General features: G+C 33.0%; 1 pseudogene; it reads left to right on the plus strand.

Moving 5' to 3' along the window:
- The first annotated feature begins 1,213 nt into the window (after nucleotides 1–1,213).
- Nucleotides 1,214–24,902, plus strand: LOC128241182 (BDNF/NT-3 growth factors receptor-like; annotated as a pseudogene).

A 24,902-nucleotide genomic window follows, 5' to 3' on the forward strand; every position in this document is an offset into this window, starting at 1 on the left:
CCAGATGCCCGGAGAAACAATGATTACAGCTTTCCTTTGACTTCCGCGTCCAGTTCATTACCTATAATTCTTAAGAAATGTTGGTATAAGTGAACAGCCTCTCATGTACATTCAATATAAAGGGACAGTCTTAAGGATTTATATATACATTCCGTTATTTATGACCATTACTATGTGTTCTTATTTCTGTTTTGTGATTTTGGTACATAAAGAGTTAATCGAATACTACGTAGATAGGAATGCACATTTTTTCCATATAAATAACTCTTAAATGAGCCTTTCATATACAATGTTAGTGATGCACTCTTACTCCCAAATGAGATATACCACAATTATTACAATTGCTTTAATTTACCTAAAATCATATCGAAAACAATGGTACTTATGAAGGATACCGTGTTAAATTTGAAAGAAGGCGCACGGTCTTTATATCTAATCAGACGATAATTGATAGCTGTAAATCTTTTTGGACCGACCAGTCATTTGATATTCAGCTATTAAATACACGGTTACAATCTTGTTACCAGTATTTAGTATTTTCCATAAATGCATTATTTAGTAAGTAGTTAAGGGTTTATCACTTCAGTGTCAGATTGAACAATAAAGAATTGCCTCTAGAACTTATTATCGGCATTTTGTCACTTTTGTAAAATGATGAAAGTATATTGATAACTTATATATTGATGTTATGAGACACTGCTTTTATGGTGTTTATGTCCCTCATATGTCTGGGCGTCTTTATTTATTGATATTATGATTGAAATGAATTGAATTGAATCGGGTTTCCTGTTATTGGTTTTGTTAAAAAAATATCCCGAACACTGTATGTTTTACAATGTATTTTGCTTATTCGGTTAACAATACACTGGATACTATGATACTATTTTAATATACAAACAAGAATAATGCTGTTAAGAATATAAAAAAGAACACATACAATATCAACATTTTAAATATGAAAAAAACAACATCAGAGTAATATTTTTGTTTGATGAAAATCATAAACAAAACTTGAAAGCAAAATAATAATTAATTTAATGATACACAGACAGTCGGTGTATATCTTCGCTTTGATATTTACCAAGGTCTTACATGTTAAATCATTGGTGACTTTGATAGACAGGGTTTAAAACCTATATTATTTACACTCTACATTTGTCTTCATGTGTTAAATCTGATGTATATATAATAGCTTTGAATAATGATAGAACGTGGACGCTAATAATGGGATATAACCTAAACGTTTCATTCACTGTGCATGTGTTTTTTTGTTCAGAATCTGAATCATATATTAAAGCTTAGAATGGTGAAATGGACAAAACGAGGATTGTTATAAAGACATAGTACATGTGTACCTAAACGCTGTACTTTATGGTATATGTCTTTATCTTAGAAGGATGATTTATATATTGAAGCCTAGAATGATACAATAGATAGCATGAGTATCGTTCTAAAAACGTGATATGTTAGTTATATGGGACAGTAATTGATATATCTACAGAAAAACTATGGGTTTCAACGGAATATACGCCGGTAAGCTGTTCCAACATATGTCATTTCAGTGATATCTTAAAACGTTCTAGTATTACTTGATTATCGGAAGTTGAATGTAAAAATATATATATTTATTACTGGTCAGTGATGAGACCGCTGCAAAATTACCTCCACTCGAAACCTTTTTGACTTAGCTCACTTAGTAGGCAGCCCTTTTGTGCATATTATTGTGATTTAGATGATTTTCATTTATGACAATGAATATGAAAATTCCCTGATGAAAACATTAAAACGTATTTTTAAATCATTACAAAATATTTTTAAAACATGTTGTATAACATCCAATTGCAAGAATTCAATGCTTTCATTCTTAGTTCATAATCTCAAAACGGATATTTTAGGTAATGTTCCTTTTTTTAAACAAAATATGTTTGCTCTATGATACCATTTGATGTTCAAAACAATTTGAGTGGCTATGGCAATCAATGACTTTTCAAAATCTCCATGGCTTTGCTATATGTTTCAAACCTTAAATTTGCTAAGGCGACCGTTGTCAGATTGCTGTAGGATAACTGTGTATGTATGTATTTCTTTAGACCTTGCGATCAAGGATAACCCGTGAAAGTGCAAGCACTTATTTCCAACGGGGTCCTTTGTTTTTGCTGAAGGGACAGCACGCTGAAGAGACAGTGGTGGGATACAAGGAAGTCCGGGTGCGAGACCCTAGCTCTTTTTCGAAGAGACCCCTTGGTTCTTTTACGTGCTCGGTGTAAAGTACCGATACACGGGGTACAACTTTCCTGGGTTAAACCAGTACTGAGTACACCACTTTTCCAAGCACTACCCTTTAAATGCCAAGCGCCAGGCAAGGGAGCTACTTGTACCAAATTTTAACGTCTTTTGGTATGACGCGGCCAGGGATTAAACCCACGACCTCCCGCTCCGTAGGCGGACGCCTATCCACTAGGCTACGGAGACGGTGACTGTATCATGCCTCTTAAGAGTTGGCATTGTTTGCCTCCTGATCCATTTGTGTGCAGTTGTTGTCTGTAATACTGTATACGATCGTTGAGTACTTCGAATTACTTAACTAGATTATTTGATATTTTTACTCTATTTTTCGCTGTTTTAAAGGTGATGCTGGCATGTAACTTCAAAATTGGTAATAATGTTCAATGTGGGGACAAATCAACTAGAGTCTACCCCCATCCCCTCAAGTAATTATAACGCCATAAGTAATAAATTCAGCTATTTTTTGTGTGGTCTGTTTGTTATGTTTATACGTTTGTGTTTCTCGCTCTTGCCGTTTGAGTCCTTTCTACTTTTTATGTGCCTATAAACTTGGTTTTATATTTGATTTATAATAAGGTAAAATAGTAGTATGAACACACAACTCTGCAATTATAATAATCGGAACGTTTATAATGTGTTGTTTTGAATACCTTAGTACCCAACACGACCGCTTTTTCTTCGTTTTTGTGAACAAAATATCAGTTCAAATGCAGCATGCAAACATCACGTTTTTACACCAATCTTTGACTATTTACCACTGTCCAAACCAAATAAAGGTTCAATTTGCTTCTGGCATTGTGAATTTAAGTGCAAAGATTCTGCTACGTTTACAAATACGTTAAGATCAATCTATTTTAAGATGTGTTTCTTTTTTATTTAGAATACATGAAGTGATATTTTATATTGTAAAATGATCACCTTGTGTTAAATAATGTTTAATACTTTGTCCTTCAAAGGATTTTCTAAATACCATGATTTGTTTGAAACCCATAAAGCCTTCTTATTAGCATTGAGAATATATTATACTCACATTATTAGTTATTTTGAGATGACATAAGAGTCACAACTTGTCATGATCTGTTTTTTATTAGGTATTAGCAATCCCATTGCATCGATTGAAATGATTAACCGCTTTATGCATTGATAATGTATTTTAATGGAAGCTGTTTATGGCTTTATTTTATGTGTTTATATTTTTTATGGATAACGGAAGCAAAATAAAAACAGTTTTCAATGAGATGCTATTGCGTCTGTTTAATATCATGAGTGGGTTACAGATTTGTATTGGGATAGTTCAGGCTTTTGTTGATTGTCTTCTAGAGAACAAAATGTAAGATAAAGAAGTTTTAAAAACATATTTGTTTATAACAGTTCCCCTTAAGCAGTTAAAAAATGATGATCATTGAATAACGAGCTCTTACTTGCTTCGGTACAAAAAAGAAATGCGTTACCGTTATTATATTTATGTTTCCGATTGTTAAATCTAAACCAATGTTAATGTGTTATATGTTTCCAATATTTGTATGAAAACCGTTTAGAAAACACACTCATTTTGATAGAAAGGGTAAAATAAAGATTAACCTAAAAGGAGTAAAGTTGAAAAAATGCCTGTATAAAAATTTCAGACGTTTTAACGACCACTAAACCCAACAGAAAAGTAGAAACTAGCAATTAACTTAAAATGTCAATACACCATATAAAAAAATGAACATTCTATATAAGCACTAATTAGATCTTACAAAAGTGTTCCAACAGAAAGATTAAAATGCTAAAATAAAAGAAAAAAATCATTACATCTAAGAGTGTAGGTGTTCTATCACTATGGAACCTTAATGTATTTATTTGTATTAATTAAAGGAACATAAATATAAATACAAATACCAAAGTCTAATCATCAGAACCGGTTGATCTCATATTTCAATGTATTACAAAATTTTGGCGGGTTTTATAAAAACCTGTTCCGACTAAAACCCTACAAAACAGTTAAAGCCTTTATGATAACGCTTTAACCTATTTGCTTAGTCATTCTACATCTTAAAGTGACACTCTTATTCAAAATCAATGCATACGCTTGTTTAACAAACATGAATTTTGAGTGATAAACCTTGAACTACTTACTAAATAATGCAATTATGGAAAATATTAATTACCGAAAACAATATTATAACCGTATATTTAACAGCAGAAAGCACAAAAATATTAAATGATTGGTGAATGCTAAAAGATTAACTGTGATCTCCTATAGTCTCCTAAGGTAGAAATACCATGTTTTATGCACATTTCTTTCAAATTAAATTCGGTATCCTTCATAAGTACCATTGTTTTCGACATTTATTCATCCTTTAAGGACTATTAAAACAACTTTATTTATTGTGGTAAATCGTATTTGGGAGTAAGAGTGCATCTTTAAAACATAATTTTTTTGTTACTGAAGTTGTTGTGTCGTCTGGGCGCATGTAATACATTAATAGAGTACATTGTCCTGAATCGTCGTTGGCATATCACTTTGAATAAGTTACCAACGAATTGGCTCAGAATCATTAACTTGCTTCGCACATAAGCACTGGTTTGTAAATAGTAAAAAATAAAGTATAGGGCTAATAGATCAATGGTCATCGTCATTGTGACGATTACTTGAAATCACAAGTGTGCATTTGTTTATATTTAACTTTTGTACGACTCGGCGTGGATTCATCAAATTTAAACCACCATAACGCTGACCGATTCAAGACGGTACCTAACAATCCTTGATAAACACCCCTAGTTATATGTGTTTTATATGTAGTGTATTGCTTGTTGAGTTTTGTCTTGTTGTAACATGTTTCTGGTTTGTGATTGTTTTAATTGTTTATGTTTAAACTTTCAACCGCTGGACTTGTTTCTATAGTTTTTAATATAAATATTGACATGCACATTAGCCATGTTCGAATATCATAGGCCATGCTCAGGTTATTTTTTTTTGTCGAACTATTATGTATTGCTATCAGGTCTCAAGAAGATAACGATGCGCTCCTGGGGCCAAATTCGTTTTATTTCGTTTACCGCAGGGTTTACTGTAACAAAACATATTGGTATATTAAGAAATTCTGAAAAGTACAATTATTGGGGCAATGTCTCTAATTGAACTTAACGAGAATAATGGTTTCAGTGCCTGTAATGTTAGCCTTTAAGGTCGCGTTAAAAGTTCTGTACTCTACCTGATAATCTTGTTTGTTTATAAAGTTGAAAATTATACAATGGGACATGAACTATTTAAGAATCAAATTCCAAATATAGAATTGACGATGCTGTGTGACACAGTGTTATGTTCGCGTCATTTCAAACAGTTTCGTATCCAGAAAAATAAAACATGAAAACAAATAATGAAAACAAAAACAAACAAAGAAGTCCCTTTGGACATTGCAGGTTAGCTTGGTGACCAGTGTTATGTTCGCATCATTTCAAATAGTGTTGAACTCAGAAGAATAAAATATGAAAACTCATACTGAAAACCAAACCAAACAAAGAAGTCCTTTTGGAGATTGCAAGTTAGGTAATTTAAGGTCAAATTCAAATATAAACAAATATTCAAACTGTTATAACTTTATGAATAACGTATGTTCATAAAGTCAACATATGAGGAGTTAGCAAGCACGCACTTTTCATAACATACAAAATAGGATGAGGTCACAAGGCATCAAAATTTGACGTAAAATTAATGGAACTATTAGAAAATCTATATTGTATTTCTCGGTCGGATTCGTTTAATCATTTAAAAAAAACACCGACGAGTCTGGGTCCATTTCATAAATATGTCAGTAACAACGACAATATGCACTTTATTTTCAATTATCAGAGTGGCATAAAAAACGTAGCTAAGTCAAAGTCTGATTAATTACCAACGATAGAGGGGAACAACAAATTATTCTTAACGTTCTTATCTTTTCCATTTAGATACGCCTAATTAGTCTCAGAATGGAAGCAATTTGAAAGATGCCAATTTTATAAATAGGTTTATAACGATAATCGTTTCTCTAACACGCAGATGTCATGTGTTTAAAAATCAGCGACTCTCTTGCAATGAAGTCCATTAACAATAATGTGCATAACGTGATTCTGGCTCTCGACATATACAAGTTTACTGATCCAATTTTCAATCAAATCTTATATTGTTTGTCTGAACATTACAATGATATTAAATAAAAATAGTATAAGAAATTTATGTGATTGTTTAACTATGAGAAGTAAGTATTTATTCGTTTTTGTCATGAGACTTAACAAGACTGTTTTTATCCAAACACGTTTGCCAATAACGATAACGTAAACAATTACTTGCAGTATCGTTGAAGGAAGCATATTGATTATTTCGTAGATCAACTTATATATAGGAAGAAGAAGATGAATAGTTTATTTGGATTTAAACATACAGTTCATCATCCATCAACATGATCATACATATATACAATAGTCATTATACCATTTAGTATTACATTTAGAATACATTACAAACATATCAAATATATACTATTACTAAGGAGAACATGCATCAAAACATATTATCAAATGAAATATTATACTTGTATCAATGATAACAAATATTCAATTTATGAGCATATAGCATAGTTTTAAGTCTTATTTTTATGAAACATACATGATACAAAAAAGCAATATCAACGAAACAACAACAACACATCATTGAGTTAACAAATTAGTTCGTATTTTACGTGCACAATTTATGAAAGTCACTATTTTCAGAATTAGTGTCTCATTTCTTGTGTTTATCAACTCTAAAATTTTTATCATGTTAGGTCTTTCAATATAATATTTGGGTAAATATCGCTTGCGTATAGGCACTGTTGTTCCTTGATCGAGTAGGCGGAGATGTGAATTCCTTTATACTACTCATAACAAAGGACATTAACGTGTTTTTTATGATTAATTGTTATTAATGAAATTGAATAGGGTATAAAATTACCACAACATCAAAATATATTTAATAGTCAACAAGCTAATGTTTAACTAATAAGCGAACACGATTTTTATATTTTTAGAATAAACAAACGTCACGCCTGTCAATTAAGACTCTTGAAAAACAAGTTGGTATTAAAAGATGATACAGATTCATGAATTAATGAGAATTCATGTGACAATGTTAAAACGTTGTTTCCATTTACGACGTAATAATGAGTTAAAGATCATTTCGAAGCTGATTCATAATTAAGCTATCACGATGTAATTATTTCGACAGAGCAATAATGTGTATGTTATTAGTTTAATAATTCACTGAATTAAACATTTTTGTTTTAACTTAGATATTGTTTGCCTTCGTGTGTCCCTACAATGACATAAACATTTATTTTGCAATAAAATGTTGCCAAACATCAATAAATGGGGTTTCTATTACATGAAAGAAAATGAACGATGCATTTTATTATTAAAAATTTGACTTTGATTGAAATATTCAATTTGACTTTTTAATTGTACATGTGTAAATGGGATTTAAAAAGTTCATTAAAATTAATAGATACATGCACCAGTGACAAGTAAAAGCACCCTGGTCAAATGAAATGTTTAATAAGGTCCATGCTTATCAATTGTGATTTTTTTCTGAGCTGGCAACAATAGGTCAAGTTATCATTCAGTATTTTATTCTAAATTAATAAAAGGAAAACCTTTAAAATATATTAGTGAATATATCTACTGAACACACCGGTTTATGTTTTTGAGATGTCTAGTGTTCTATCTTGGTTGCATTTTAATGATAACGGTTGTAAACACCCATCAAAACATGTTCCCATGAGCATTATTGTGATCTCCGAAACATGTGCAATTGTGTTCAATGTTGAAGAAAATGTAAACGTAACGAGAATAACATCCCTTTGTGGTTAAACGTCTAAAACAAATGCAATATCAGATTTCGTCTGGCACAACAGGGCTGTGTTTTTAACGCAGACACTTTATCCCTGAGATAAATTCAAGCTAAAGTACAAAACGTTAGCAGCTTCGTAGGCAGAGGGCTTATATCCATGAGACTAATTATGTTTAACGTGTAGAGCAAAACTGCTATATAAATTGTTTGATTTTCAGTGCAAAGACCAACACTGACAGTGTTGCTTTATGAATGCTTCATTTAAAGCAGGTCTTCATATATGATAATAAGACAGTCAAATTGGCTCAAATGTTGCAAAAAGTTGGAAAAACTATCGATGATATTTGATCATTGAATAATTATGATATTACACATGTTATAATCTGAAGCATTATTACCCATAACAATACAACGATTACCACTTTGGAAATCCATGGATAACCTTTCTTAGAGTCACAAAATTCAATGCCTTAAACAAACTCAACAAAAACAGGTTTTATTATTCACAACACATGCAACAAATTATAATATCGAACGCACTGTTAAACGAGCCGGTTTTGCAATAAAATCGTCGCCAATTGTTGACATCACGGATATAAAAGCGATATGAATATCAATGACGGGACAAAATTAAAACCATATAGCACCAGCCGCAAAATATTTGCATATTACAACTCAAGCGCTAATGCCTATTGGTCTTATCCATACAGCGTAGAATATTCTCATCTTTCTTTGGCATTAAAGAAACCCCCTTGAAGTGAGACAGCCACAAATCATTTGTTTCATAATGTTGTTCATAGTACATGCGAGACAGGATTAAAAAAAATGAATTTGCAATTCAATTGGAAATGAAGTCAGGGACAAATTGGTTGTGAGACCGTGATGTTAAGCGATAAATTGCAAGTCCGAATATGATTGCTTGAGGAATGAATGAAAAATGCTATAACCACATACTCTTTGTACCTCATGTAAAATGACCATAGCATTAAGTTTAAAGGGAAAGCTCTTTATGGAATTAAATTAACTTCACATACCAATTTTTCAAACGCAAAGTCTAACACGGAGTTCATTTCGAAATAATTAACGCAAAAAAGCTATACGTGCTAATGACTTACAGATGCATTTCTAATCATTTCTGTTTTTACAGATGGTTGAATACCTAATTTAATATAAGTAGATCTTTGTGGCGCAAGATTGCAAAATCAAATCACAGCAAGTTACCCATTCATTGTTTTATAGGCTGACATTTAATTAAGGCTATTGATAATGGTGTTTCAATCATAAATCAATCATTACTATTAATTAGGTCTTCCCAGGCTCTATGTTCGCAGCATCACGGCTTGTTATAGGTTTAAATTATTTATGAAGAAAATGTTTATCTCATATGTTTCTGAAATGATAATAATTGAATTTTGATTTGAATTAAATTACCACTTCATTTTAAGTATGTTGTATATCTAACGTGAAGTAATTTTTTAATTGATTTCATATTAGAAACTTTATCCTATATCATCGTGAGCTTAGAATGTGATTTTTTGTATCTATTTCACATGTGCATGAATGGTATACATTGGACCACCCATGCGATAACCAGTCAAGTTGTCATGCAGTTTCAGAGTGCTCCTAATCTAATAGACTCAGAACACGTGTTTCTAGTACTTTTATTGAATCCGTAGTTGTATCTTAAAATGATGGCAATTAAGAAGCCCAGCACTGTGGTTTGTGCAATCATCTGTCAATTTTATAAAACCGTATTTGTAAAGGTCAAGGACAAATAAGGACAAATAAGGAAACCAAAGCAGCCTTATTAAACACGTGTTCCTAGTCCTTTTATTGAATCTGTAGTTGTATCTTAAAATGATGGCAATTAAGAAGCCCATCACTATGGTTTGTGCAATCATCTGTCAATTTTATAAAACAGTATTTGTAAAGGTCAACGACAAATAAGGAAACCAAAGCAACCTTATTACCCTGCAGGCACGTTTCCGATAAAATTAAATTCTGAGGTCTAATGTATTAAGACCATAGAGGAATTAAGAAATACAATGTTGGGAACAGAAGGTTCTTAACGAGACAAATAGTGTCTTAGGTGTCTGTCTCATGTCTTCTGTTAATGAAAAAAAAATATAATCTGTAACAGGATTGTTCTCTTTGTGGTTGATTCTGATTTATTTTGAAGTGCATAGACCACAGTTGACAATTGCTTTACAAATGGTACAATTGGAGACATTCGTCAGAGAAGACAATGTGACATTCGCGACTGGTTGGTGACTATATATATATATGTACCAACTTTCCATGGCAAATGAGACATTTATTATGAAATTGCTGATGCGATTGTCATTTTCTAAAACTCAATTCAATGTTCTTGTTATGAGCTGAAAGAAATAAAGGCAAAGTGTATTATATATTGCATTTACATAACGTAATGGAACTAGTCTGGAAAACTCGTTGAAAGGCATATACGTTGGTGACGCATTGTATATGAAACACGTGCAGCCCAATCATACATTTATGCATACTACAAGTACATCCATCTATATTCCTAATACATGTTTAATCTGGCTGAATTTTAATTAACAAAATCAGTTATTTAGATAAACGTATGAGTTTTCCAATAGTATGTCGTCAATTAGTGACACACGGTCAGGGCTATGTCGATATCAATAAAGACGGGCACAAAAAATACTACACAAACCTCTAGAGACATCCAGTTCAAAAAGGACTAGTCCACATATATTAAAACATCATGTCATGTTATAAATTAAAGAACCCATTTATCTCAAATGTATTTTCTTATAATATATGGAAGCCTTCATTAAACGAACATTTTGAGGGACGTCATTTTAGGTATGGTGGACTTGCTGCATAACGTATTGGGAATATTTTGCTGTCATGTTACCCATGGAAGATCTCATTTTTCTTTCGTCATAACGTCAAATTCGACATATTCCAGCAAAGAGTCGTTCATGGAAGTGTGTCTCGATATTGATTAATTACCAGTAACTGAATGATGATGAATTATACCCTAATCAGCAGCCATTTATTTATATGCAAAACATACTGTCAATTAAATCCTATTTCTATTTATAGATCTGACGAATGCGATCAAGTGCCAGGATGACGGGGATTGCCCTGTCAATGGCAAGTGCCCGACGGGGGATATCCTGATGAAGAACATATGTGTATGCGTGGACAACCTCGTGCCGGTCATGCAGAATGAAACGTGTCTGGAATCGTCAGGTAACGGATACAATTGAAGAGTTGCTAAGAAATCCAATTTATCATGGAATTATTATGGATTTTTTTATAAGACTTTGTCTTTATTAAACTTGTTTTTGTTTTGCATGCGATTGAAGATGTGAAATGTTTGTCTTGGTGTTGTTCTTGTTTTTAAAAATGAGAAGTTAAGATAATACATAAACATTGAACTTTGAAGCGATCAATCTACATGTATTGATTTAATTTGGTGATACTTCATGTGTACTACAATACTTATGTGAAAAACAAGCTCAGTAGCAATAAGTTTAAACATAAACATAAACCCTAGAAGTATCAGAATTTAAAGTATAATGTGATTTAATGCCAGGAAAACTCAAATGCAGTTGAATTTATACCATCGACGTATAACGAAATCCAAGCTTCCATCCGTTTAATGAACGTCTTTTCGGCAATAGCGAATATTTTCCGATTAAGGCAACATCTTTGTGGATATGTTCGGATCTAAACTCATCGCGTTGTCAGACGGCCACAAACAACTAAAATCAACGTGTTGGAAAGTGTTAAATTATGATAATTTAAATGCCTTGTTGTCATTAGTGTTTCATTTTTACGTTTAAACGTGATTAAAATATAAACTATCAAGTCATTAAAATTTTATTGTGACGTAAATCATTCAATAGTTTCCGGTAATGGTTGGGTCGTTCTATTCACAGAAAAAAATAATTACTGTATGTTTTATTTTTAAATGAAATTAGATTTTTTCTAAAAATTCTGAAAGGAAATAATGAACTTATTGTGTAAGAATAAGTAATAAAATACGTCATTTATTTTATTATCGGAGATATGAACGCAGTTTGGCTTGTTAAAGTACGCTTGGATTTCTTTGGACTCCACTAAACCAGACCAGCTTCGTTCATATCCCGACATTAACATCGATCTTGCAGTTCATCCATCAATAAGTGGTATATGTTGAAAATTGATACCAGATAACCTGATAAATGGCTGTTATCGCTGTAATAGAAAATGAGTATTGGCTTGAACGCATTTCTCTTCTATGGCTTTTATTGCAACCATTGTGAAATTAGATATATCTCATTACATGTTTTAATCTTGAGTTTATTTCTATATTTGAAATTGCATTCTCAAAGGTAAATCGTATCCTACGTCGCAATTGTGAGCCAGTAACCTATTCTCTGAAAAAGCTGCTATATACATACGAATAACAACCATTCTTAATTCCTTGGTGATTACTAGTACTCACGAAGGATGAGTATCTGATCGTGATTAAAATTCTGGATCCTCTAATCCAGAGTCCGATAAGCTTACAAAGGAATAAACGTTTTTTTTTTTACAGAAAACGTTCACAGACCGGAGGAGAAGGCGTCGTCCGGTGTGATCCGGTTACCGACGCAATTTGGGTCCGGCTTTCACCAGAATCCGGCATACACGGCTCTGTCAAACGAGAGTGATGTGCATAAGGGCGATGACTACATATCTAACCAACAGGTATGTTGTTTCATTGGATAAACTTGCGCTTGGTTTGTGCACATAAACTGGTTTAAACCCCCAGTAAATTTACATTTTACTGATCGTTCCAAGGCGGTACCTAACAATTCTTGATAAACATACCTATTTTTTATTTATATAGTATGTATGCACTGTGCTGTTTGTGGAGTTTTGTGCTGTTCTTCTATGTTTCTTGTTTTTGATTTTGTGATCTATGTCTTTGGCGTTTGCCCAGTGCCACTAAACCGGGTTTATGTTTAAACATTTTGCTACTGAGGTTGTTTCTGTAGCTTTTTGCATAAAGATTGCACACAAACGTAAGGTTATACTAATTACAATTTTTAGTAGATGAACTCGTCCATTAACTGTCAGCATGTTCTGCACTTAATCGTTTAGAACTGCTATTGAAAAGCGTTAATAATGCGATATTTTAGTTTGGTTCCCCTTATTTTCCAATTCTTTATTAATGATAACAACTAAAAGGAATATATAATATCAAATTATCATGGAGGGGATGTAAGCGCTTACAGATAGTCATATCGCAAAATTTATTTGTTTTCTTTTGCAATGCGCCGAGTTTATTTCATTTAAAAAGAGTATATCTATTGACAAGATCTTAAGTTCAATATGCTATATATAGTGTTTTTTTCAGGCAACACAGAATGCTTTAGCAGACGACACAATTTACCAAAATACATTAAGCACATCCGACATCAGCATCAAAATACTCATTCCTTTCGCTGGAACAGTCCTTATCAGTGCCCTACTAATTGTTGTAATCATACGAGGATTCGGTTGTTGTCGAAAAAGTCCACGGGAAAAAAATACTGCAGTGATTAAAGCAAGTGAAGGAGTCCATCTTTTGGACAAAATAAACGTTGTGAACAATAATCCAAATTATTTAATGAGCATTACAAATACCTACAAGAAAACACCCGGTGTTGTTAATATTCCTGTGGAACATATCAAATTGATGGAGGTTGTTGGGGAAGGAGCGTTTGAACAAGTATACAAAGGTGATGAGTTGTATATAGGGAAACGGGCATCTTAACATCATTGTGACACACCTAAATTTGCATGTAAACAAGAAAAATAGTTCATAGTAAATAGTATCATTTTCCTTTATGTAGATATAACTATGAAGGTGATTTAAGTGTATAATGTTTATCATGTTCGCTGTTTTTCATTTTTCATTTTATAATTGACGTTAATCCTGAGGTTTGGCGAAATATTTAACATTTCAGGGAACATTACCCACGATAAATTTTAACACGACTCATTTTGAAGTCATTCGGTTTTATTGAAAAATTATGTATAATAGAATAAAACGATACAGTTAAGAAATGTTTGTATTACTGATTATCTACCATAACACAGTTGAACTGGAGTCATTAGTCAGAAAAACCGGAATGTGGCGGTTAAAGTGTTGAAAGAAGGCGTATCAAACGAGGCTAGGAAGGACTTTGAACGTGAAGTAGATATCATGAGTGCCTTTGATCACGATAACATTCTAAAGCTCTTGGGAACTGTTCAAACCGGTAAGTCTATTAGGTTTTAAATCATGATTGTCACTCAAATATTTGATTATGGTTGATGTTTGGTCCTGCATTTTTTATGAACTAGTGTCTTAAAAAAGAACTACCTCTTTTGCCGGTACAAGGCGACGATTCGACATATCAGTGTTGGCTTTAATGACATTATCAACGAAATTAATCATTTTCAAATCAGTATTATATGTGAACATTACATACATGTATGCAGATACAAAACAAAACTTGGAAGACGTATGCATCTGTGATTTTAATACTATTGAAACGGAGGGTAACGGTGTTCCAGTGGTTCGGATGTCTGCATCTTAACCATGAAATGAAAGAGTCAGGGGAGTTAATCATGTACACTGGCTTCTACAAAGTAAACGGTCTCGATTAAATAAGCTCTCAATTTTTTTCTTATCGATGGTAAGTTTACAGTCCTTAAATGGTTAGAAGAATGTATATATGTAATGGATCTTGTAACACAGGGCTTAATGCCCTATACATATCTAACGAGCTAACAGCAAGGCGCAAGTAAGGTTACAGCCTTCAGGAGGAAACATGAGCTTACGAGGAGATAATGCGTTTTCTTATAACCTAACTTTTCACTTCTTATTACGACGCATTTTGCATATGGTTTGAACACGTTATGATTCAGACAACAGTGACACCCCTTACATGGTATTTGAATACATGAAACATGGAGACCTGGCAGAGCTATTTCGGAAAAATGCCCACAGTGTACCACAAACCGAGGAAACTCTTCAACTTCAAAAGGTATGTCAATAAATCAATAATTGTAAACATCAAATCAATAAATTGATGAAAAATGACCATCAATTTATTAATGAAAAATGGTTAATCAATAAAATTAGGGATTTGAGATAAGGCATTGCATCAACTGGCTAATATCATTTATTGATAAAACATCCACTTACTCATATACTTATTGTATTCAAACAGGAATGAAATTTTACTGATTCAAAGGTAATTTATTGGTAAAACATTATAAACAAACACTTTAATATTCATGAACATAGTTATGTTTATCATGTGTAGTCTTGCTACGGCAAACTGAAAAGGAAGCGAAGCCAATTAATGTGCCATTGTTAGGAATCTAAAACCACTATAAAAGGGGGTTAACTTGGTTGTACACAACTGTTGTGAAACAAAGTCCTGTTATAGAATGAAGGGCATCCGACGTGCTACTGTGAGGAAGCGGAATATATCTTACATGCCAATGCTTGGAAACTGAATTATTCTAACGCGCCCTTTTTATGTAATGTTAGGCCACAACGCACCACGATAAGAGGAAGGAATGCAAATCATATACAGTTGTTATGGAAATCTTGCCTCTAATGCTTCATTGCACGTGAACAAAAGGCCTCTAAATATCCCTTGCTTATAACACAAAAAACGCCTACGTTCAATGTCTGCACCTTGATATCTATAAATGGAAATCTATGATCAACGTCAGTTTTAGATAAATTACGTTTAATTATGAATTTATTAATTTAAGATGAGGGATGCATGTACCCTTTACAAAATGATTTACAGATTTATTGAGGTTTTACTCACACCCTTGCTTCAGTCATTTTAACATTACACACACTATTAAAAACCTGGCTAATATTTTCATTCAAGGTAAAAAATTATTTTCTGACAAAACGATTAGGATTGATAGCTGCAACATATGATTCTTTCATCGAAAACGTTACACAGTTTTCTAGCACACCAGATAGGCATTTCCGGTGATTTCAGCCGTGCTGGAAAACTCCATCTGGCATCCCCCATGCCAGATGAGTCACGCGCTGTGACGTAATACTTTCAATTTCTATTATTAAACACTAAATGTAACCAAAGTTATGCGATTTTAATAGATGAGTTCCATAAACATTAACTTTACAAAAATATTCCTTAAAAACAAAACAAAATAACCCTTAAAAGACGTGATAGCGAAGAAACTTATTGACGTATGCAGTGAATACAAATTACTGCGCGTCATGACGTCAGCAAACATCATCGCACGCGTTTTTTTGGTGAAATGTACAAAAACGCGCTTTCTTATGTATTTCCTTCACAAAAAATGTTATTTAAGGTATGCTAGAAAGAATATCTATCATGTGTGTCCGTTCCGGATAGAAAAATCCGACCCTCGGGCACGCTGCGTAGCCGGTAACTCGGCAAGCCTCGTTACACATGACAGATATTATTAGTAGCAAAATATAATACAATTTTAAACCGTATCTGTTTATTTTCACACGCAGTGAAAGTTAAACTCTAGGCATGTAATTATCATTAATCATAGTAATATTTTTAATAATTTTACGACTAGAATGTTCAATATTGACATAATTTTTAAAAAAAAAATGACGAAGAGCTTCATATCTTATTTCAGTATTGGTCACCAAAAATATAATTAGATAATGGAATTCTTAGCTCTTACCACGTTTACGGAGAGTGATGATGAAGTGTATATATACATGTTGTTTAAGAATCATCGGGTATTGATAAATGAATATTCATTTGCTGTATCACATTGTGAAGTTTTACCAACTTGCATGTGCTTTATATCGACAAAGATGATACGGGCCTTAACTGGTTCAAACTAGCGGAATAAAACGTTCCTCATGTACATTATAACGGCATTTGAAAGAAATAGCTCCCCAATATAATTCACAATAGTGGGAATTAATGCCTCCAGCAAATTATAAACATAATCCTGTCATGTTTAATGGCCAATGTATTCCAAAGATGACAATAAAGTGGCTTTAACTACTGTCCTTAATCAGAGTCTGACGTTATACAGTTAATTAAAGCTAAATAATGTCCAAACAATGTACGCTTGCATTGTGTCTTCAGTTGCATAATTAATGGTGTTTATCTGTCATCAAAATACTACCTCTGCTGTTAAAACATTTTCCAAGATGACATTCTTTCCAAAATATTTATCCTGCAATTTGAATGACTTTACCTTGAACTGTTGGAATAACGTTTTAGTAAATAAAAACAAAAGATGAAAAAGAAATCCCTCCACAAGACACAATTTCCGTACTTTGTTATGTATTATGGCTTCCTTCGGTTTCTAGATATTGTGCCTACAAAGGTTTGACTGACAATTTAATAATGTTTTAGAAGCTTTTCAATCAAATATTAACCACAATGGCTTAAGTTGCATTTGTTTCAATCAATTAGGAAAAGCACTGACTTTATGGCTATTTTACTGTTTTAAATCTAATGAACTCCTGCAATTTATTGAAATTAAACTAGTTTTGTACCTATTGAGACGAACTTAATGTTTAAATCGTGATGCTTTGTATAGTTTATTAACATTTATTAGTAAAGCATAAAAATCCTTACCCATACAGTTTAACTCGCCTTATGCTGTAAGGTTTACACAAAACTGCATTGCTGGCTTTGGTGTGATGGTTAAATATATGATAAATGATGAATCGTTCTTACCATCTATGTTTGTACAATATCAACTCTTTATTTTTTAGCTGATAGTTAATCCTTTGCCCAGTATTCACTTAATCAATGTGTTAACATTTAATTGTATTCACAGATTGACTTGATCGACATATCTGTTTAGATCTCTAATGGCATGAAATATTTGACGTCACAGCATTTCGTTCATCGTGACCTAGCAACCAGGAACTGTCTCGTTGGAGAGGGCTTAACTTTAAAGATATCCGACTTCGGCATGTCACGTGATATCTACACATGTGATTGCTACAGGGTAAGCTTATTTTTGCTAATGTCGTGTGAGCCATATATGTAAAAACGTGTGTCTATTTTAACAATATTGATCATAAATCGACAAGAGAGTGGTATATTGCAATAGACATCCGCTTTTTAAATACGTAGTTAAATCGAGTCTCTCGGGGGACAAGCTGCACGGTCTTTCACAATTTATTCCAGGATCGTTATTTTTATGAAGAACTATGATAAGTTGTTACTTGTTGCTAAAATTACTAATTATTATTAATTGAACCAAGTACTGTGTTATAGTACAAATTGTTCATACAGAAAAAAAGTATGTTACCAGTTTTAAACATTTATTTTTATATATTGGAAACAGTGTCCCTAAAATGTTGTATATCTTAACAAAACTTTTAATCGTAAAGCATTCTGATATCACAATGCAATGTATAAGTAAGTATATAAAGAAATGCCCCAAAACAAAACAAAAACCTTATGTGATCTTGTTTGCTGCTTACAGATAGGAGGATCTCGCATGTTGCCGGTCAGGTGGTTGTCACCAGAAGCGGTAAAATGGGCCAAATTTAACACCGAGAAATATTTGGGCATTCGGAGTGGTATTATGGGAGATTTTCAGTTTTGGAAGACAACCGTATTACGGGCATACGAATGAGGAGGTATAGTTTTGATGTGGTTCAGAAAACAAAGTGAATTTACTTTACTTTTTTACTAAATATTATTTACTGTATGCACATATAAACAATTTCAAATGTGGCGTACAGTTGAAACTCATCAACGTCTGTCAAGGCAATTTGCAAATTTAATTTTGTTAGGGAAGGAATTTTTCTCATTTGTAGCAATGGTAAGTGAATTGTATGAACAAAAATATAGTGATTGTTGATATAGATCCTTAATTCTAGTGCCTTTAACCTAAAATTCTACCACGTTATGTAATGATTTCCTTTGCGTTTAAGGTAATTCGGTTTCTGGAAGAGAACATATTACTACAAAGGCCGGAGGAATGCCCCTCAATTGTAAATGGAGCGCACGCCCTCTAACATCGGTTTGTCTTACATTATAATACTGAAACAGTCCAGCGAGATCCATGTCCTATGAAATCTAATGGTTAACATAGTTTTGAATCCCATTAATAATGACATTGTTATGGACCGTGCACAAATAACCATTAGCAGCTGTATCTCAGTATTGGCAGTTCTCCGCCGTCAGCTTCGCAAATATTATTTCGAAATACCAACACACAAGTCAAAGGCCTTAGCAGGTTAAGTGCAGATATTTTATACCACACAGCAGTTAAATCCCTTAGCAGGTAAAGTGCACATATCTTATACCACCAACGAGTCAACGTTTAAACAGTTAAAGTGCAGTAATAGTGCACATATCTTATACCATTCACAAGGTATCGCTATTACGAGTTATTGTGCACATATCTTCATCATTAATTTTGCAAAAAGGGCGATTTTTATAAGAAAGAATTTGAAAGTTAAGCTGAAGTTTGACCTGACTGTTGCGTATTGTGTTATCATTGTATAAGACAATAATTCCGTAACATGTTCTTAAAATAGATGCTGTCAACCGTTATGAAGTCTAAACCTACAGACGGCTGTGCTAGTTGACCAACAAATCATACATTTAAAAATATTTCCTTTTATAATAGCGTTCATATTCTCTGACCGTTAAGCGGATTCCATTGACGCCAAAAACATATACAACTCGACAGAAAAGAACGAGTTATTAACAGTAAAATTGTCGTCGATGTTTGAGTGAACGTCGACCCATCCTTATCATTTTTTATTATTGTTTTTGTTAATTATTCATTCTGTTAGCATAATGAATAATTATGCAGGTTTAGAGAAACACAAATATTTACAAAGAATAAAACAAGTTAATCTTAACCAATGAAATATTTTTTAAACACCAAAATATATTATTAAATAAAATATCGCAACCGAGAAGCAATGACATATAGACAACTCAAATATAAATCCGCTTCAAAATAAAACCATGAACCAAATGATAATTTAAAAAAACTAATTTTATATTCCAAATGTGAGGTGTATGTTCCTTAATTTAACACCCGCAAATTTAAAGAGTTTACCTACATCAGCAACCGTGATGGTTTTAGTCACACCATCTAGGGACTGACAAAACAGTTAGGCTGTGCAACTAAGTACGGCATTTTGGCTGCCAAGCTACCGATCAAGATGAAAAGTCAAATGCAGAGTGTAAGGGTTAGTATATCTACAACTTATCACGGTTGCTAAATATGTGAACATTTGATAGTAAAAAGTTTTATTTTGACATTGTATACGTACGGCAAGGTGTGAGAAATGTTCCACCGTGTTCCATCCATCGATCGTTTAGCTTTCGATAATTATACTGTGTTTGTACAAATGTGAAATAGTATGATACGAATACAGTTTTATTGTATAAAACACAAGATAATACAAAATGTGAGCCATCGTAAGCAAACAAAAAATAACAACAAAAACAGGCGAAGTATGGACTTGTTTAAATACGACTAGCTAACAGCGTCACAATCCCATATAATCGGCTTATCACTTTATTTATTATGTATTACCGTGAGCTACCTAAGCACTATATTGCATATCAAGATATAAGGACATATATTTAAATGTTTCTCGATTATTTGGATAAAAGGCCGCTTGCTAATCATTATAGAGACTGATGATAACTGTACATGTTCAGAGGTATAAACGGACGTACATATATACTCTGCAATGTTAACTAAAAGTCAATCGTCTACAGTAAACTATCAATTGTCTTACCTTTTGACGCAGCGGAAATTGAATCTCGTGTTTCACTGACGCCTGCACATTAATACACCTGCAAGCTGGTCCAGCGATTGTGTCAGCGTAAGACACTGTAAGAACAAGTCCTCATGATGTTGTAATTGAAAGCCGTGTATGCAATTGCAGCTTTGGGATTATATCGAATGATGTTTTCGATGTTTTCGAGCGTAAATCAGACTACTTCTTTAGACTATTTGTGAAACTTTGGATGTGTGTGCGGTACGAATAGAGAAGCTTGACCAAAGAGCACGCACGGAAGCCAGTATTGATGGCGGCAATTCTAATGAAAAAACCTTTGTAATGTAAACTTTTGTTAACTTGGACATGCGGTATAAATGCGTATGATAACTGGACTTATGTAAATTCAAAATAAATTGCAATTTGTTGTTGCCATACCCACGTACTTGGCTTTAAAATTGGAATCAAAAGTCGCAGACCATTGTACAATCAACGAGCAATTTCTAATTTGAAAGCACTTTAATTAGTAATTCCTTGTTAAATTTGAGAGGAAAGCGGTTTGAAAGCATGTCAATTTTTCTTCATATCAAACACTTTTAAATATTTTCGGGATTGGTAATTATTAAGGAACAAGAAATAGTCCCCTTGGTGATTTAAGGTATAGATAAAGAACCTACTACCCTAGCTATTGAAAATATAACACAAGAGCGTTTTTTCATGTATGGAGTAGAACAATTATGTAAAGAAGACAACACATATTATACATAGAGAAAACTCATTTGCAACCGTGCATTAGCAGAGAGACTATGGTAGATCACAATGGCTGTAACATTATCGTCTTGCGATGACCGCCCTTCGGAAGCACGTCGTTGTATAATTAATTCGGATCATAAATGAACTATTAAAATAACGGGGGGACCTTTTTGGTTCCTTTTCATTTATTTTATTATATCTTTTGACAAAAGCGATTTTCAAAGAACAGCTTGGTCAATGATTATTCAATCATCAGTATTTATAAATCCTATAATTTGTATCTGAAAGCTGTCATATTGACAACATATATTAATGTTGTACAATTGGTTAGCATTACGATGAATATAATGGTTGGACAATGTATTTAGCCATAATACTATCAGTAAGTACGACCCTTAGACCATTTATATATTAATAGCTTTACTGCTTAAAATACAACGTAAAATTGTTTCCACAAAACACATCCTCAGAAAATAACCATTGTTACGTTAGTGCTTCATATCTAAATGCGTGTGTATGGATCTTAAAGGATGCTACAATGGTCGATATAATATAAGAAATGAAATACCAGTTTCTTCTTTTCTTTTTTAAAAGTTGAACGAAAAGGCACAATTTTACTTTTTTTTATTGTACTCCCTCCTTTTAAACAATGTCATTTGAAACAAGATCCATAAAACATAATTATGCCAGTTGACCTTTCACGCAATATGCAATAAAAAGAGAGGTATAAAACAAAAACAAAGATTATGCGAGTCCTGATTCATTACAATCAGCATAATTAACACACGCAATTCTTTATGTTTCTTTGTTTTCTTTTCAGATACGCCTAATTAAATTCAGAATGGAAGTAATTTGAAACATGCCACCTTTATATTAGGCTTCTAGCGTTTTCTTAGTGCGGTAACACGCACACGTCATGTGTTATAGAATGGTTCTAAGTGATACTGATGTTATTTGTAAGATTATTAAGTTATCAGGTATTGAAGTGTAATATTGATAAGAAATACAGTAGAATGGGATTGTAATATAAAGGCTAATTTTGTGCATCGGATAACTAAAGAGTCCAGTTCCAGGCTGTTTTTGTAGCCGCATTGTTTATTTGAATGCTCAGTCGACCTTTCATATTATTACATGTGAAGACATCGTGGAGGTTGGTTAACTAGAGATGCTATAAATGTCTCAATGGGTATGGTAAATGGTTAGACATCATCAAGCAATGATTGCATCTTATGGCGCGGAAATGCTAATGACTGTAACATACAGTGTCATGAAAATAATAGATTTAGCCAAAATCTTGTTATTGCTTCGACGTTGAAATCCCGAACTTGACATTTTAGCCACTAGATGGCGCTTAGGCTGTTTTTCTTGTTATTTTTTTTGACGTTTTACACACATAATAGCGCTTTTACCTATATTGAAAAAAAAACAAGAAATATTTTATATAGCTTCTGTGCAACATTTCAAATGAAATAGCAGAAACGTTTCATGAAAAAAAAAGAATTTTATTGTACTTAAACAGTGAAATATTTAACAATCCCGGGTAGGAGTGTATGGGGTCATGAACTGCAGATTGTAAATAAATACACGTGGCAGCGTTTACTTTCCTGTTTTGGATTGAAAGGTTGTACATTGCATAACATAGTAAGTAAATTTTATTGTCTGCTCTTGTGCTTCTTTAGTTCAGCGATACTTGGTACAGGTTAAGCATCCCCCTGCATGCGCGATAATATGTTTATCTGATAAATACGCCTACAAAAGTATCCCTACCTGGGCATGGATTTTTGCGTCTTTAAGGAATCCTTTTACTTTATATTTCTATGTATTTTATGTTTTTTAATGTTGGAAAAATCATGTACTTGGTATTCATAAAATAGTGCACATTACAGACATAGTCCCAGTAATCCAGAAATTATATAAGTGTAAGAAAAGAACTTGACATTATTGTTTATGACGCATGTGTTTCAATGGTACAGGTTCTACTACCCTTGCAGGTCAGTCAAGTTTCCATCTACTCCCGTGTCTCTGGTAAGTTTATTGACATGGAATATGTTTACATATAAATACCTTTTTGAAATGGTGGCAATAACGAAATTCAACACTTATGGTGTGTTCAATTATTAGCCATCTTTAGTTTACAAGTATCGTAGTATGAAAGCTTATTTGTAATAGAGAATCGTTTTAGGTTAATGACACATTAGAGAACCAATGCAGACTCTAATTGCCTTCATTTGTCAACAGTGTTAAGTTCATCGAAACCCGTGTAGTGTGTTTTGCGTACAAACCTTGCGTAAGGACAAGCATGGATATATTACACGAGCAGCCATTGGAGATGTGTTTTTTCTCCGATCTCAGCTAAACAATATGTGACGTCGTCAGCGAAAATGAGTCCTGTTGAGGTAATCACGTTACCGAGATAAAGCGAGATTAAAAAAACACAACACGTTTTCTGAGCAATTATCGTTTTGTCAATTAACTAATTTGGCATTATTTTGCAAAGTATTTACATAACCGAAGTGTATAAACAATATAAAGGCACATCACTCTGCTATCAGTTGATTGTTGTCGATAATATTCATGCTGCCTGACCTTAAATCATGATTAATCGCCCTTGATCTGAAGGTGTCGCTCTCCGCCATTTCGATGGAAACATGTCGAAATCCGTACTGAAGATATGACGGTTTTGCCGGTTTATCCACACGGCATTAGAATGCTTTTCGGATTAATTACACGGAAACAATTATTTGGAAGGTAATGTATGCAGTTATCTATGTTGTCATCCTTTATTTAAATTGTCATTTGATGTTTATTTTAAATAACCTTTTGACACTTTGACCCGGAAGTATTTTTCCGTAACAAAATACGGTTTACTAATAGCAACAGATATTATGGCGGAAAATTTGAAAAACACTTGAACATTTTATGAAAATGTCCCAGTTGAGTCAAGCAAGCACCACCCCCTACGAATTAAGCCAAGACCATTTATTTCGCGAATAGTTATTAGAAGTTGATAGACTTTATTTTCATGTTTTGTGTCCAGAGAGTTCTGGTGCAAGTGAGATAGAATTTAGTCAGTCTGATTCAGAAAATGATTCTAGCCATGAAAGTAATGCTGTCAATGATGAATCAGATGATGATATATGTAATGCAGAGACTGTTCAGTGTGAAAGTTTTGACCATGATTTAGAACCTTCTGCAGAGGATTTAAGACAGAGAAAGAAAACTGATGATTTCTTTGCTCAGACCTGCAAGTGTGAAAAACTTTAG

This window comes from Mya arenaria, chromosome 7 (assembly GCF_026914265.1).
Source record: "Mya arenaria isolate MELC-2E11 chromosome 7, ASM2691426v1".
Lineage (NCBI taxonomy): Eukaryota > Metazoa > Mollusca > Bivalvia > Myida > Myidae > Mya > Mya arenaria.